Genomic DNA, 17,885 nt, shown 5'->3' with positions numbered 1-17,885 from the left:
ATGAGAACCACCTACAAAGGTTGGCAGTTTCCTTCCTGCTGTCTATTCTTATGAGGTTGGTTCCTGAGGATATCTGTATTTATAAAAGCTCCCCAGATAATTCTGATTGTGTACCAAGTTTCAGCACTATTAGGTTAGACCAAGAAGATACTGATTACCTGGGTCCATAGGGAGGGGTTGGGAGAGAAACAGGGCAGGTAAATAGGACCGTAAGAGGAGAAATGGAAAAATTCTCCTGAATCACAATTTGATCTAGAATTGGATATGGGAGCATCAATTAAGTAGAAGTATCACTACTTTACATCCTTAAGGCTGATAGTTTATGGGTTAAATTGAAAAACAAGAATAACAAAAAAGGTAACTGTAAGATTAATTTGCTTGATTACAGTGATCAGTTCAATTGTATGCCTTGAATATATGTGATTTTAAAATCAATTATCCCTCAATAAAGCTGCAAAAATCAAGAGTGAGGAATAATAACACTATGACTGTAGACTTTGATTATTCTAAGCTTGATGTGCATAACCACACACTCAGAGCATCTTTTTGCAGGCCTTTTCTTTGCCTGTTTGTCTTTGCCACCAGAGTTTCCTGTCATGTTCCTTTCACAAACCACACTTAAAATTCTTAATCTGCTTTTTCAAGTTTCTTTATCCTTAAAGTAGATTCTTTAAGGGATTTAAAAACATTTTCAAAGCTGACGAATCAAAAACGAATTCTTCTAGACTCTATAATTTTATGAAAAACTTCATTTTACACTTATCCTACCCACACCAGATTCAAAGGTAATTCAAACATTCCTCTAAGTTTTTATAGAAATAATTTTTTTCTTATACTCATATTGAACTTACATTGGCTTATGTAACACCTGATTGAATAGCATAAGTAAAGGAACACACAGAACCAGCATAAATAGAGTTGGAAATGAATTGACACTTGGAGAGCAGACAGCTTAACTGGAAGTGCATACTGCAGAGTTGTCAAGTTGGAAGCATCTAGCACGTTCTGGTCATCAACCAGGGTGTGCTGTAGAGGGACTGGAGAGAACTGGGTAAGCCCGTAAGTTGGTTAAGTGAAGTTTGGTTAAGAAAATTTCCATTGTATTTTACTTTGTAGATACATAGAACAGGGTTTTAGAAGGTTAAAGTTAAATCATCAGCTCATCAACAGATTATATTATTTATTTACAAAATATGCTACTTTTCAAGGTATCAAGTCCTACTTTTGAGACATTAATTTATATATATATATCCTTTTTTTTCCCCTAGCAGAGCTGTGGTAATAGCCAAGCTGGACACAAAGATTTCTTTCTTTTAGTTGTGTCTTAACCAGAATTATGTTTTATTATAATGAAAATATGCCTTGCACAACCTTGAGTAGTCATGTCTCAGAAGTCAGAGAGTGGGAGAGAGCCAATCTGAGGTTGTAAAATAAATGGATTTTTATAGCAAAGAAATGCTGTTTTATTACTTTAAAGTGCATGGGATAGCCTACACTAGCCTTACATTTTTGTTTGTAACAGATAATTCCAATGACTTGTGGTCATATTCCAATTGTTGGTGTAAGCAGTTATTGTGTATAAAGAGCAAGTCTTACATGTAACATGCAATAAATATTTACTGAATGAATGGCTGCCCAAAATGAATGCTTTTAGAGAACTGAAAATTGTTTTAATTCTTCACTTTTTTAATTAAAAAATGTTAATTTTCTTGCTAAATCTTTACAATTTAAAAAAGCGTTTTCCTGAACTACATTAGGGTTTTGGCCCTGCTGGTTCATGACATTATGTCACATAGTGGGTAAGAGCATGGGTTCTGGAGTCAAATAGTTCACATCCCAATTCTGTCACTTATTAGTTTGGAATATTGGTCAATTGAGCTAGACCTCAGTTTTCTCATCTGAATATGGGCATAATAACAATTCCTGTCTCAGAATTGTTATGAGAATTAAATATAATACAGAATATTTGTTAATAATAAATAATACCATATATTGAAAATACTATTCTTTTTCCACTGAATTGTCTTTTTGTCTTTGGCAAAAGTTATTTGTTCATATATAATGGATATATTTTTAGACTTCAATTCTATTCTACTGACAAGTCTATCTTTATGGCAATACCACACTGTCCTTATTACTATAGTTTTATAGTAAGTTTTTTTTGATACCCAGAATTTTGTGCATTCTAGGTAAGCACTTGACCATTGAGCTCCCCTGCTCCCCTTTTGTTTTTAATTTTATTTTGGGACTGGGTCTTGCTGAGTTTCCCAGGCTATCTTTGAATTTGTGATCCTCTTGTTTTGGCCTGAGTAGCTGGAATTATAGGAGTGCACCATCATACCTGTCAATAGTAAGACTTGAGATCAGTGGTGTTAGTTGGCTAACTATTCTTTTCCAAACTTGTTTTGGCTATTCTGGACTCTTTGCATTGCCATATGGATTTTAAAATCTAATAAAAAATTTGTTGAGATTTTAATTGTATTTACATTGCATATATGGGTCAATTTAGACAAATTGAATCTCAACAATATTGAGACTTCTGACCAATGAACAATGTGTATTCTTCCATTTATGTCTTCTTTATTTTCTCTCAGCAATGATTTACAGTTTTTAGTATGCAGGTATTGCAAACCCTTTATCAGATTTGATCCTAAACATTTTATATTTTAATACTATTATAAATAATATTAGGTTTGTTAAATATAAATTTTAATTGTTCATTGCCAGTTTATAGCAATTTCTTTTTATATGTGAATCATATTTTCTATAACCTTGTAAAACTTACTTTTTTATAGATTCCTTTAGCTTTTCCACATTTAATTACAAATGTGATCATGTCACTGTGCATTAATATAGTTTATTTCTTCATTTCTGATCTAGTTGTCTTTTATTTCTTTTTCTTGCCTTATTACTCTGGCTAGAACCTCCAATGCAATGTTGTAAGTAGAAATAATATGAACATCCTTGTTTTGTTCCTGATTTCAGCAGGAAAGTATTCAGTCTTTGACTATTCAGTATTTTAGCTATAGGTTTTCATAAATGCCCTTTATAAGGTTAGGAAAGTTCCCTCCTATCCCTAGTTGGCAAAGAGTTTTTAAAATTAGAAATGCATGTTGAATTATATTAAATGCTTTTTTTGCATATATTGAGGTTATCATATGGTTTAACTTTTTTACTTTGTTGATAAATTACAAGGGATTGATTTTTGAATAGTAAACCAACTTTGAGTTCCTGGAATAAATTCAAATTTAGTCATGATATCCGAACTTTTATACATAGCATTATATTCAATTTGCTAAAATCACATTTGGAACTTTTGCATCTATGTTCCTGAAGAATTTGGACATATAGTATGCTTTTTTTCCCCAATGTTTTGTGAGTTTTGGTATCAAGGTAATGCTGATATTATAGGATAAGTTAAGAAGTATTGCATTCTTCTCAATTTTCTGGAAGACTTTATGCAGAATTGATATTATTTTCTTCTTAAATGTTTGATAGAATTCAAAAGTGAAACCAACTGGACCTGGAGCTTTTTTCTATGTGAACTATAAATTTAATTTTAAAATAAATTTAGCTGTATTCAGATTATCTTTAAAAAAATAAGTTGTGGTAGTTTGCATATTTCAAGGAATTTGTGCATTTTATCTATGGGGTTGAATTTATAGGCATAAAGTTGTTCATAATGTTCCCTTACTATACTTTTTAATTAAATAATTTGTTTATTCTAATTTGTTATACATGATGGCATAATGCAATTCATTTCATATTACACATATAGAGCACAGTTTTTCAAGTCACTGATTGTACACAAAATATTTTCACACCATTTGTGTCTTCATACATGTACTTAGGGTAATGATGTCTAATTCATCCACCATCATTCTTACCCCTTGTCCCCTCCTTCTCCCTCCCTCCCCTTTGCCCTATCTAAAGTTTCCTTATTATACTCTTAATGCTCATATTATCTATATAATTAATGTTTCTCATTCCTCACGTTGATAATTTATGTTTTCTTTCTTTTTTTCTTATCAGTTGTGCTAGAAATTTATTGATTTTATTGATGTTTTTCAAAGTACCAGCTTTCAGATTCATTGGTTTTGTTTTGCTTGGTTTTGTTTTTCTACTTCATTAATTTCTGCACTGATCATTAGTATTTCCTTTCTTCTGCTTAATTTAGGTTTAATTTGTTATTAGGTGCATAAATGTTTAGCACTGTTATATTCTCTGAATGAATTGACCTCATTGTAATTATAAAAGACCTTTACCTTTGGTAATATTCTTTGATATGAAATCTACGTTGTCTGATATGAATATAGTCATTCTAGTTTTCTTGCAATTAGTGTGAGCATGGTATATCTCTTCCCATAACTTCTCAGATTAGTCTGTCTTTAGGTCTAGCTTGTGTCCTGCTGCTCTAGAAGATGAGCCATCTCTGCCTGCCTAGAGACAGACCTGAGGTTGTTTGGCTCCACCAATGCCTAGTGGCTAAGTCTGAATTACCCAGGCATAAATTAAAAATTATAATGGCTGACTATTAAACTCATAGCCTCCATACAGGCTTTTTGGTTTGTAATAAAACCGAGAGATTCCCTTCTTTATTGCCATCTTCAAATTTGAAGGAGAAAAGAGAGGAATTTTTATTGGCTTGCTAAAACCCTGCAGCAGAGGTGTGTGGGAAAATGATATTATCTAGACATTGGCTTTTGTTGTCTCATAAAGTGCTGGATCTGAACACTATATTTGCCCTTCAGGATGTTTAACAAAAAGCAGGGCATCTTAAAGCTATAGAAAATTGTAAAAATGCTGTTGTTATCGGGTTATTTTTTGCAACAGGTATTTCTATGCTTTGTTACTAAGTGAGATAAGTATCATCTTCTATCCTGGGTCCATCCCTGGGTCTCACCCTGTCTCTGACATTCCCCATGTTCAAACCTCACCACAGAGGGAGGTCCAGGAAGGCTGTGAGAGACAGTAATGGGTGGAGGCTTAGGGAGAAGTGAGACTGAGGAACGAGGTGAGGAGGTGCATGATCGTCTTCCCTGGTAAGAAGCAGCACCAGAAAGTTTAATGGGTTGTTTACAAGTCATGTTAAGATGAAGAATCTTTGAATACAAAAGACAAAACAGCTCATCAGATCTGTCACATGCCTTTAGCCACAAGCTGGCCTGACCACCTTCCCCACATCATGGTTTGACTTGTCATTTGGCCATAAAGTCATGTCTTGGAGCCTGGGTGATCATGTACACTTTTTCTCTTTTGTACATCATAAGACTTGGTTTCCAAAACATAGTCATAACCTATGCCTCAGGTATTTATTACAGGACCATCTGAGGTACATTTCTTCAGATACTTCTGTGGAATTTTCGAGAATATGGGCAACTGGTCAAATTATGTGAATTTTTACTTCAGTGCTTCCCATTAGCATTATTGTACAAGTGTCAATTCTAGTATTTGTGTTTCTAGTTCTCTTGGATTATTTGAATATCTAAGCTGGGCTCGGTGGCCCACCCTTGTAATCCCAGCAGTTTGGGAGCTGAGACAAAAAAAATAGTAAATTCAGGCCAGCCTCAGTAATTTAGCAAGACCCAGTCTCAAAATTTAAAAAAAAAAAAGACATAAAGGGATGGAGATGTGAGGTCTGGTCTCAAAAAATAAAAAGATAATTCACCAATTAAAGAAAAAAGATGGGAAAAAATTAAAAGGGCCAGGGATTAGACTCAGTGGTAAATCACCTCATGGGTTAAATCTCTGGTAGCAATAAATAAATAAATATCTATCCATGGAGGAATTCAACTCTCTCTTAATGATGCAATCTGTGTGGACGTCGAAGTAAAGACTTTGGTTCAGTGTTAACTACTTTCCAATTGCAAATGATAAAAAGTTTCCCCAGACAAATGGTTGACTCGATGGAAGATATCAGCTTTCAGTTACCTAAAAAGAAAAAGTCCTCCAAGCTTGTATAAAACTAAGAACACTTTTCACCTCTATGGCATGAGGGATATCAACCTGTTAGATGTGCTTAAAAGAAAAATGGTGAAATAGAGTTGACAAGAAGAGAAGAAGATCCACAAAGCGGGAATGAGCACAGAGAGAAATCATCAGAACCTCAGAGGAAGGATGTGCTGGATGTCACACTTTGTAAATGTTAACTAGCTCTTCCTCTGACACTGTGAATTTGGTATGATTTGCAGACACACTCGGGCAAAATGAACAGAAACTTTATGCTTGCCTAATAGTTCTCTTCCTCCATTTAACAAGTGGCTTGTATCAAAGTTTCTTTCTCTCAAAACTTGATTTCCATGGGGCCAGTTGGTTTAATTCCATCCCGTGATCCCATTTTGGCTTTGAACTTGACTCTGCTACTTAGCACTCAGGGACAAGGGAAAGAGAATTGATGTTCTCAGCAAATAATAGTGCACCCATTCCACCGAAACTGTTTAGAGGAGGGTCTTGTGAAAATGAGTCTAGAACCATCTAGAATCATCTCTATATGAAAAAGCAGCATGCATAAGATGGCTGTTGACTACTCATGTTTCCCAAAGACCAGTGGCAGAATGGTCTGAAGGAGAATGCTAAACTCAAGTCCTTCTCAAGGTCAGATTGAAGGAGATTGGGCATTTGTATTTTGAAGGAAGACAATACTGTCTAAGCTTGCTGACTAGTCCTTCTTTCTTTCCAGAGCTTTGCAATTGGACGCCCTTTGCTAAAAGTGGTATCTACGAAGGGTTTCTTAAGAGTCAGGTGGCTTCCAAAGGAGGGAATCAAGATGAGACTCATCAAGGAAAGACATTGAGATACTTGAGGATCCCTCTTTCTCATTCTAGTGCATCCAGCATTAGAGAGTAACAGGGACTTAGGATTTAGAAACCCAAGACAGGAATTAATTATGTAGATTTGACTCAAAATTTGCCTCTGCCAAAAAGCTCTTAGGAGTGGGGTATAAAAATGCTTGATGAAGAAGAACCCACCCTATATATTTAGAAGATGGAACACCCACCTGTGAGAGCCCCCAGTTTATGGACATTCTAAAAGTATTCTTAAATATGAGTTTCTTCTCTTCCACTCCCACTGAGACTTGGCCCCCAGGAAAATAACAAGGTACAAAGGTGTTGACTCCGGGCAATTAATCAGTCCACTAGTCTTTCTCCATTACTCACTCTTAGTCACTAGGCATCCACTAAGCGTCCACTGTGATCATGAACAAGGCTATGCGCTGTTAGCTGGTGTCATTCTCTGATGTGCCTGCCCTCTTCAACTGCTCCTACTTCCAATGTCTATGTCATGTTTTGCAGCTCCTGACAATGCAATCCGGTTGAGCATACAAAGAAGGCCAGAATGAGCTCAAGGGTATTGCATTATTGCTGGAAGAGTGTTCCCATTAATAAAAGCAGGCATTGTGTAATGTCATTCACATATTACTGTACTCGAGATGATGCAATGAAACGCTGGCCCCTGATTCACCCATAGCTAAATGGGACAGATGATGTTGGCCATTTGAAATCTCTGCATTTTTACCACTGAGAATCATAAAATATTAGAGCTGGAAGGGACTTTAGAAAATATCTCACCCAGCCTCCTTTGTTTTACCAATGGAGAATCTGAGGCTTATGCTATTCTTTGTAACTATTAACTGGAATCTGGCCGAAGTGCCTGTTTGTACTTAAAAAATTCAATGTTAAAAACAGATTGGGTCCTGCACCATTTACTACCATCCTTGATAGACTAGAAGACTAAGAAGCTAAAATAGTTCCAAACCACTTAATGTACTTTGTTTACATTATTAGCACTCTAGTTGCAGAAATTCTCTCCCTGAGGGTACAGGTATGTGGGATAAAGGTAGGGAAAATAAAAAATAATTATTGTTTTCTTATAATTTCATCTGATTCATCACTGCATCAAGGGAAGCTCTCTAATCTTAGATCTCAGATTTCCAGGGCGTGGGCCTGGCCCTCTTTGTTTGATACAGAACTATGAAGGTTGTCCAGATTTGGAAGCAATCTCAAAGGCATGTTTGTGTTGGACCATTTAAAAAATGACATAGTCTCCATTGGAGCTTGCACCTGTGTGTTTGTCTATCTTCTGCTGTATCTCCTTAATAGGGGAGGCAGTTAGGGATAATCTATGGTTTACAACGAGTTCAGGCCGCATAGTGTCTACAGCATGAAGACATGGAACATGTAGTTCGCAATTCACTTTTGCCTGAATTATGTGTGTACTTGTGGGGTAGGTTGTAAGAGGCTTCGTTATGAGTTATTTTTGGCTTTGTTCGGTGGAAATATGTTTGGCTTTGAGCAAGTTGGCCTAATAGTAAAGTAATGGACAACATCATCTTTCTCTAGGAAAGTTTTCAACTAAAGAGTACTGCAAAAATTTTGGGTATACCAATCCAAATGAATCTTTTGATCCAAGGCTGGCCATCGCAAGGGTCTTATAACCAAAGTCAAATTTGCCTGGGGTAAAGATGCTTAACAGAACTCCTGAGAGTGTCTGAAAGGAGACTGGAAGTTAGCAGAGGTTGCTCCTGTTTTTGAGAAGGGCCTTCTATGTTTATAGAATACAAAGTTTTGAAAATAGAAAACCCTGGTCAGAAAGTTAGAGGCCAAGAGGAAAAAATAGAAATGAAATGCTTCCTCTTTCCTCCTCCTCATTCCTGTAAAAATAGACAGACACTTCCTTTTACCAAATTATAGATGGAGAGAGCGCTGCTTTGCAGTTGGAGCCGAGTTGCGTGCGAGTTTGAGGTGAGCTGGGTCAGTGTTGGCAGCTCTGTTATAGTCTCCCGAATTTTAACCCATCCCCAAGAGAGTCTTTGGCTTGAGATATAGTTTGACATCCTGGACCATGCATTAAGAGTAGGAGCTACTCAACTCTAGAGCACCATTTTTTTTTTTTTTTTTTTTTTGGCAAGCCACAGAACTTAGCTAGATTCCTCTCCTATTTCACTATAAGTTGTCACTCACCACAGAGAAAGTAGAGTATCTGAATGACCTTTTGAAGGATCTGTAGGTTCAAGAGAGAAGATAATTTTTTCATTCATTCACTTGTTTAATAATCATCTATTCAACTTTCGCCTCTTTTACTCTGTGTAATTTGCCATGTTTATGGAGAGCTTTATCTGAAATGACTAAGTCTTGACTGTCCATGATCCTTCACACTAGTCAGGGAAATAAGACAGATTAACAAATAAAAAGTAGAATGTCCCAGCAGCTTGGGAGGCTGAGACAGGAGGATCACATGTTCAAAGCCAGCCTTAGGAAAAGTGAGGTGCTGAGCAACTCAGTGAGACCCTGTCTCTAAATACAATACAAAATAGAGTTGCAGATGTGGCTCAGTGGTCAAGTGCCCCTGAGTTCAATCCCCAGTACAAAAAAAAAAAAAAAAATCGAATGTAACAAGTTTCTCAAGAAAGTTAGGAACAGGAAACTATGGGAATTCCTTTCAAAGGAGGATGTGGCTGAGCTGGGGAGAGCAGGGAAAGCTTCATGGTGGATGTCATGGCAGGAATGGTGAAGAGTAGTATTCTAGGCAGAGAAAGGCCAACAGCATGGAGGTGTGTTTGAAAAATGGTGAGTCCTCTGGTTGTGGGCCATGTGGACAATGAGATGAAGGTGATCCAAGGCAAGGCTGAAAGGAACGTGTTGGATGCTAGAAGAAGCTGGAGTGTAAAATAGAGAACAATGAAGACTCACTGCTGATTTCATAGAAGAATGAACTGTGCTGTAGAAAAGCTTATCTGACAGAGTTAGGGAGGTGAAAGACAAGAAGCAGGAGGTGATTTTGGAAGATATTAGAAAAGTCCAGTCCATAGAAAATAAGTGTCACCAAGAGTTTGGGGACAGGAAGAGAAAGGCAGCAGGCATGAAATAAGAGTGTATATCCAGGAGACGCTTTTGCACTAAAACAGAAGCTGTTGGATGTGTAGATCACCCTCATCTCCAAGATAACTGAGAATTTTTAGCTTGTTTCAATTCTTTATACTTTAGGGAGAGGGTTTAAGAGAAAACTGATTGCCAAGGAAAATCTGTTGAGGGCTCATCCCTGGCAAATATAATGATCCCCCAAAAAGTTGCCTCAGAGAATGTATTGCAGGTTGCAGTGGGAAAGTTTTTTTGTTTTTTGAGGGTGACAGTTACAGAAGACATATAAGGCAGAGAAAATCTGCCCTCAGGGAACTTAGAGCTAGAGGAGGGGGGACCAGAATAATACAAAGAAACAACTCCAAACACTCCAAGACAGAATACAATTAAGGGTTCAGTTTGGGGGTCCAGATTGTGAATTGTATAGACATTAAGAAACAGAAAAGAAATGAAGGGTGCCAGGCTTTTTGGAGGAAATGGTACCTTCATTTGGTGTTGGGATGATTTGGATATGGAAAGATGGAAGAGAGAAGCAGGAAAGCCAGCAAGAAGAGAGGTATCGGCTTAGTGTGGGTCCTCAGATCTGTGCTGCACAGTATTTGCAGATTCACATTATAAACAATGACCATTGACTTATTAATTTAACAATATTATGATTTATTACTTTGGGGTGATAAGAGAGGGAAATTTAGGTTGTGTGTATAAAAGAGCAAAATTTCTTTCTGCCTTGGCAGAAAACCATAAATAGTGCTCAAAAATACTAAATCAAGGGCTGGGCGTGGTGGTGCACATCTATAATCCCAGAAGCTCAGGAGGCAGGAGGATCGTGAGTTCAAAGCCAGCTTCTGCAACTTAGTGAGTCCCTGTCTCTAAAAATAAAATACAAAAAGGGCTATGGATGTGGCTCAGTGGTTAAGCACTCCTGGATTCAATTCCTGGAATAATAATAATAATAATAATAATATCAAGAAATAGCATTATAAGCATATTGTTTATGCTGTCTACAAATACACCAGTGCAGAGAAGAAGTAAAAACTGAGGGCAAGATGATGGGGCTAAAGTGAGGCACAGGACTGCTAATCTTAGCTAATACTGTGTGCATTTTAAAGCTAGATCAGTGTAGTTTTACAGTTTTTGACAAACAATTAAAATTTTAAATGTTATGATATGATAGTTTGATATGATGTTCATTATGGGTGTGATGATGTGAGCAAATGAACAAGATGGGACTTTTGCTTCCTTTGATGGGGACCCCAGAGTGGTTTCCTGGGAGGCCTGTGAGCTTCTCTCAGACAAACTGACTCTCTGTTTTGTTTTGCTTTTTCCACCTTCCTGTTGGTCCCTCAAACTCAGCCTGATCAAGTTCCTTTCCTTTCTTAACACTGTTGTAGCCTGCTGTGTGGGTTCTTCCCTCCAGCTGGTCCAGGGTAGTGAGAGAGGCCAGGTCTCCAGTTCTCATTTCATTGACAACCCCAAGGAAAGAAGCACCAAACCCTTTTCATTTCATCTTGTCACAAATTAACAACAGAATGTTTCCCACTAATGTTTATTAACAAGGTGCTATCAAAAATGATAATTGTGAAAAGCTTATAAAGTCAAATCCGTCTTACAGAGCTCTTGTCTTCATGGTCTAGGTCCATGGTTCCTACTTTTCTTATCTATTCCTGATTAATCTTCTGGCCAGACCTGGTTGCTCCATTTTTGTTCCGGATGACCTAGCAATCAAGAGAAAATAGAGAAGACCCTGAGTAGAATAGTTAAGTTTTGCAATTTACATTTCTGGGATCCCCCCAATAGGGGAAATCTTTTTAACTGGATACTCATTCTAACTGGCTCTCTCTCTAGACTATGAGTGATCATCAGATTTCTTAGTTTACTTTGGACATCTTCTCCACCAAATTTCCCTACTTTCCCTCCACTCGACCCTCCAAAAATAAATAAATAAAATAAACAAACAAAATAAAGGTCTTTAACTTCTGTAGATCTGGGAGAAAATAGTCTCAAAGGTACATCAAAGTGAATTTTTCAGGGCACTTGAAAATTCATATCCGGATCTGCATCTTTATTTTAGAGCCATCCCCAGGGTGCAGCCAGGACAGAGCTGTATCATCAGTCTGGGTAGGAGACCTATAAAATATGTTTTAACCTATCCTGGTCCTCATCATCCCCAGACATTCCTTTTCTTGAAAAAGTCCCTGCTCTCAATGTTAAGTTTCTGCTGAGAATTAACAGAAGGTTTTCCCGGCTTGCTCTCTCTTCTCCCTCTTCCTCTTGCTTGCATCAACACAGCTCCAAGCCCTTGCTCTGGGGCACTGAGTTTACAAAGAACCTTTGTTTCAGGCAGATCTGTCTGACATTGAGCCTTCTGATAGGCTGGCTTGTTAGTGATCCAAAGCCCCAGGCACTCAGGTGGCCACATTTCTTTATCTGGCTTTTTCATAGCCAACAATCGGTGATAAATGGGATATAAATATTCATCAATAACCAATAAAAACCCACACTGATTTCTCAGTCTTTGGGAACCCTCCATTTCTGAAAGGTATCCACTTTTAACGTGAAGAGGTGCCAATAGTTTAGGAACCAAACTCTAGCCTAGAGCTCAGGCCTGATGCAGGGGCGTTTCCCTGACTCTAGTGCATCATCCTATGCTTTTCCTGACCCCACAGGAAAACGGATGCGGTTAGAACATAGGCTTCTCATCTGTCCCAGGATGACAGGCATTTTTGTTCTGCTTTGTTTTCTGATTCTTTAGCAGAGTGAGTAAAAGCGTCAGTAGCAAAAGGTCCTGGCAGAAGTTCCTTCGGAGGTCCTGATCCCTGAAAACAGGGGCAATGTGCAGGAGCAGCCTAGCATAGGGATGAGACATGCTAGGCTGCCCCTTGCCTCCAGTATTATTCTCATCTTTTGTAGCTGATTCTGGCAGTTCCCAGAGCAGAACAGTGGGAGGAAGTGGGAACTTCCAGAGATGTCTTCACTGATCTCTAGTTGATACTTATTCAGTCATGGCTTGTGCCAATGGAGGAGACCTCAGGAAGAAGCTTCTGGGACTGGGGTGAACCACAGCCTGGGCCTTGGTGGTCAGCAGCTTCAGCCTCCTGAAGGTCACTAGTATAAGGAAAGAGAGGGAGATGTTTCCCTAGCAGAGCTTCTTCCAGAATATGAATCTGCAGGCCAATGAGTACCCTTCTGGTGTTCTCCCTGACCATTCAACAGTCAAGACTTTTGGAGCCAGAATGACCTCCTTCAATGTGCCTCCTCTGAGATATTAATGATGATTTAAGTTCATTTTGACCTCTGAGTATGTTATCCCAAGAGCAGAAGAGCCATTTACATGCAGAATCTCTTCAAGATTATGTTTTCCTAGTCCAGGCTGATTATCAGATGGCTCCTCTCATTCCTAACCACATGAGAGTCCTTCATGTGGCACATGTGAGATGCTGGTTTGGAGGAACTTTGAATTGTGATCTCCTGGGAGCACCCTGAATACTTTGGTCTCCATCACCTGAATGAAACATGCACACTCCTTTGGAGCTCCATATTTCCCTCCCTGTTGGTCTGGATTTCTACCCATTAAGAATCTTTTTTTTTGTGTGGGGGAGGCTCCCTTCTCCCTTACAGGAAAGCTGCTGAGCACCCTCTTGTATCCTTGAAGAGACAAGCTAGTTCTATCCCTTCAGAGCCACCGTGTGTTTGTCTGCCAGTGTGTCACCTGCAGATATCTTAGAAATCTTAGTTTGGAAGGTTTTTTCTTTATTTCCACAATGAAGTTTACACAGTCCAGAGAGCTACTGCCTTTTCTTCACACTCTTGTTTGGGAACTCAGAAGTTCTTGGCTACCTATCATAGTACATTATTCCAATAGTAAAAAGTCTGTCTGCAGTGGTGAATATTTGGGAATTCAGTTTCCTCCTGAATTGCTCTGGGCCAAATTTCATTAAGCACCACCTCTTCAATATTTTACCTCTGGTTTTCCCCATCCTAATAGGAAGTCTCTTGATCTTGAGTTATTCCAATAAGCAATGCAACAGGATTCCTGGTGCCTGATGGGACAGGTGAAAGGCAAACTCCCTCATCTATCCACACACAAAGGGAAGTATTGGAGGCTCACTCTTTTTCTCCTTCTCCATCTTCTTCTTTCTTTTTTTCTTGGAATCAAGAATCACTAAGAGATTGTTAGATCAGAACATTTCCCTAAATGCTTCTTTTTCCTCCCAAGGAACAAAGGAGGAAGAGAAGGGGGAGGAGGGGAAGAAGAGAAGGAGAAAAGGAAAGAGAAGAAGGAGTTTAAAGTAGGGGTGAGGAGAAAGGGGGAAAATAAGATGAATAAAAAATGAAGACTGAGAGGAAGAGGAGGAGGAGCAGGAAGGAAAGGAGGAAGATGAAAAGAAAGAAGGAGAGACCAAAGTTGAGCTTCTCCATGGTTAGGATTAATGCTGAATCTTCATGACCACACATAAAATTGAGCTAGTAGTTTTGTGTTGAAGAGACTTGTGTTCAAATCATAGCATGATACCTACAGCTATATAAATTTGGGGGAAATTAGTTAACTTATCAGAGCAACAGTTTTTCATCCTTAAGTAGAGAATAAAACATCCTTCATAAAACTGAAGTAAAAATTATATAGCCCATGTAGCATAAAACCTGACATGCTACAAGCGTTCAGTTTGTGTTACCTATGATGTCAAGTGGATGACTCCCTTTGAAAGTTTTCCATGGGAATTTAAAAAGTCTTGACCATTCTTCCCTGGTACGTTAGCACATTTATTTCTGGCCCTCATAGAGAATTGGTTTATTCTGAAGGAATAGAGTCCTTTTTTAAATTAGCTCAAGTAAAACTTTCACAAAGAAGTCATCTTTAGTCATCTTCAAAGTAAATGTGTGTGTGTGTGTGTGTGTGTGTGTGTACTTCTGGAGATAAATTTCTAATATTATAAAAAAATTCTTTTTACTACCTCTTGGCTTTCTAGAATGGATCACAGTAAATTTATTCAAATCTTCTAGGAATTCTTTCACTATACCCTGGAAAACCTGGTGAGATTTGGGACTCTGTTCAGCCCTTGAGGAAGATGCCATTTCCTCACTGGTACTTAGTTCCTTGCACTGTTCCTTTTGTCTGTGAGACTGGAAGTTCCTTGAAGGCAGTGCCTCTCTGAACTTCGGGTCTTCCATGGCAGCTAGCATTTTTGCATGAGGTAAAATAACAGTTCAGCGTCGGGCATGGGAGCTTAAACTCTGGAGTCAGACCTGCTTTTGTCAGGTCCAGCCTCATTACTCTCTGATTCCTCAGACAATCTTACTTAATTGCTTATGAGTCTCAGTTTCCACTTTTGTCAAATTGGAATAATTGGTTTGTCATGAGTATTGGAGGAGCAAATACATATGATTCAAGGTGCCCAGTTCCTGGAATGTAGTGAGAAATGAATAGAATTGTAGGTACTTTTAGTTATTACCATTATTCATGTGCTGAATTCATGCTTGAAGGTTGGATGGATGGATGGATGGATGGATGTCATTATAGCTGAAGCAATGAGACATTGCAGTGAAATACAAAAGTATTTTCCCAACATTCTGATCTCCCAGGTCTCTGAACTGGAATTAAAAGCTGGGGAGTTCCATATTTCTAGGGCTCCACCTCTACTCTCGCCTCTGTTCTGATTTCTCTGTGATAATTGAAGTTTGTTCTGAGAACTGATACCTGACTCTCCCTGACTCTCTTTTCTAGAGTGAAAGCCCAACTTTTGCTGATAGATTTTTGCCAATAGCAATATTATTTCTAGAAGGATAATCCTTATCTCGATGGCTGCTTTCTAACATAAACAGAGAAGAGAAAATAAAAGAACATTATTTCTACACCTTGCCATGGGGCGATAAAGACATGACTAGTCGCTATGGTAGAGGAGCGCTTTGGCACGCTCAATTACCTGCCTAAGCTATTGGCCTGCTTCCTGGCTGCTTTTCTTTGCATTGCTTGACCTTTAGACTAATGCCATTTAAAATACATACCCAGTACCACATAAATGGCCTGGCTGCTTAGGGAAAACTCATTGACATGCAGCGTACAGTTACTTATGCATGTGAAAAAAGAGATTAAGAGTCCTCTTTTGACATCAGCTTGCTAGGATCACATTTTGTTATGGCCTCTCTATAGATTAGTGACCTCCCTATGGATTGTTGGCTTTAAATGACATTATAACACCTGGCATCTCCTTCTCTAGCTACCAGGTCTGAAGGTGTATCTAAGGATGAGCAGTTCTCTGCCCCAGGTTCAGTCCTGGGCTCACTGCTTAGTCTCTAGTTGATGGAAACAGTCGCATGATACTCATCTATGTCTATGATGATCATTTGTGTCTTTTCCCTTGCTTTTCATTTCATTTGAATCCTGACATTGGAGTGTCTACTTTAGGAACATTGAGCTCTTTCCTCTGTCTTGTTACAAAGGGGAATGAGACTACAAATATGATATAGGTTCTGACCCTAAAATCATCAGAGTGGGGTTCAGATAGATATGAGTGGAACATAGCATTCAGCTACATTTTAAACAATAAGGTCACCTTCATTCATTGGTTTTTATTTATGTTAAACATTAGGAAGAAATGTTTCATTGGGACAGATGAATATAGGATCATCCTTGGTCTCCAAGGGATAGATTGTTATAGGATTTAACATAAAAAACATGACTGTAGAGAGCTGATCATATCATGTTCCATGAGAGAGACCACATTTTAACTGGATGCTCAAGTGAAGAGAAAGGTTTGGTGCATAGAAATAGCTGAGAAGGACGTTTGCCCTGTTTTTTTTTTTTTTTTTTTTTTTTTTGTGGCACTGGGGGTAGAACCCAGGACCTTATGCATGCAAGGCAAGAACTTTACCAACTGAGCTATGCCAGCCCCTAAACAGTGTCTTATATATACATGGCTGTTGAAGATCTCTTCCTGTAAATCATGTGTTTATTTCCTTGTGAACCTAAGGCTTTCATTTTGTACTTAATTGTTATTAGAATCAGTTTTCAACCACTGATTTTACTGCCCTGAGTTAGCTGAATTATAAAGCAGGTAAGATAACTTTTGCTCTTGCAAGTTTCTAGTTGTATAAAGTTGTTCTCTGCATAAGCAGAGTTGTGGAAGCCATTTCATCCAGCTTCATGCCATTAGGTAAAGACAACTGCAGCACCAGGGGACATCTTATTGCTCAAAAGTGCATTTGTTGAGGTGTCTGGATCTTTGCCCTGTTGGATGCTCAGGCTGTACCCTTGCCCTGCTAGATGTAAGGCTTGATGCCTGCCCTGATAAATGCTAAGGCTAGACCTTTGTCTAGCTAGATGTAAGGCAGCAATGATAGGAAATGGAGAAGTTTCACCTCTGAGTCTCCAAACTCACCTGCTGTTGCTCTCCCTCTTGCTTATAAGGATGTGTTTACCCTGCCTTTCTTTTTTATCTCTGTAGTGCCAGAAAAGCCCATTATAGGCCTTCACAAAGCTACTGGCTCTGCCTGGAATGTACTTTGCTCCACTTTTTGCTTAGCAAACTCTCACCTATATTTCAAGCCTATGAGAACTGATAGAACCACGTCTGGTTGCTTTCATGGTATCTATATTATTCTGTCAAAGAAAAATCACAAGTATTTCAATGTTAAAGTATTTATTTTTTTTTCTGTTTCTCCTGTTAGACTACAAGCTCTATGAGGTCAGGGATTGTTAGCTTCATTCACCTCTGTTACTCTAAAGCCTAGCACAGGGCTTAGTATACAGTAGATCCATAAGACAACTTGGTTGAATGAATTAATGCAGTTGAGGATCTTACAGTCATAATGACAGTCATAATTGTCAAGTTGTGTGTAGAATTAATTAGTAATTAGTTTTGAAACATTTTGAACATAGAGTGAAAACTGTCATCCATGGCAATCCCAGGTTAGACATCGTGATGGTGTTTACAGAGGTCTTTGCTCTCAATAAGTCCCTCAAAGTTCTCTTTCATTGAGAGGTCAAGAGCAGCAGCTGTTTGTCTCTCACTGTGAAAACGGAGGGAATCT

The sequence above is a fragment of the Spermophilus citellus genome (genome assembly GCF_964194105.1).
Source record: "Spermophilus citellus genome assembly, chromosome: 15".
Classification (NCBI taxonomy): domain Eukaryota; kingdom Metazoa; phylum Chordata; class Mammalia; order Rodentia; family Sciuridae; genus Spermophilus; species Spermophilus citellus.
The sequence above is the reverse complement of the archived record's forward strand: the minus strand, read 5'-3'. Positions refer to the sequence as shown.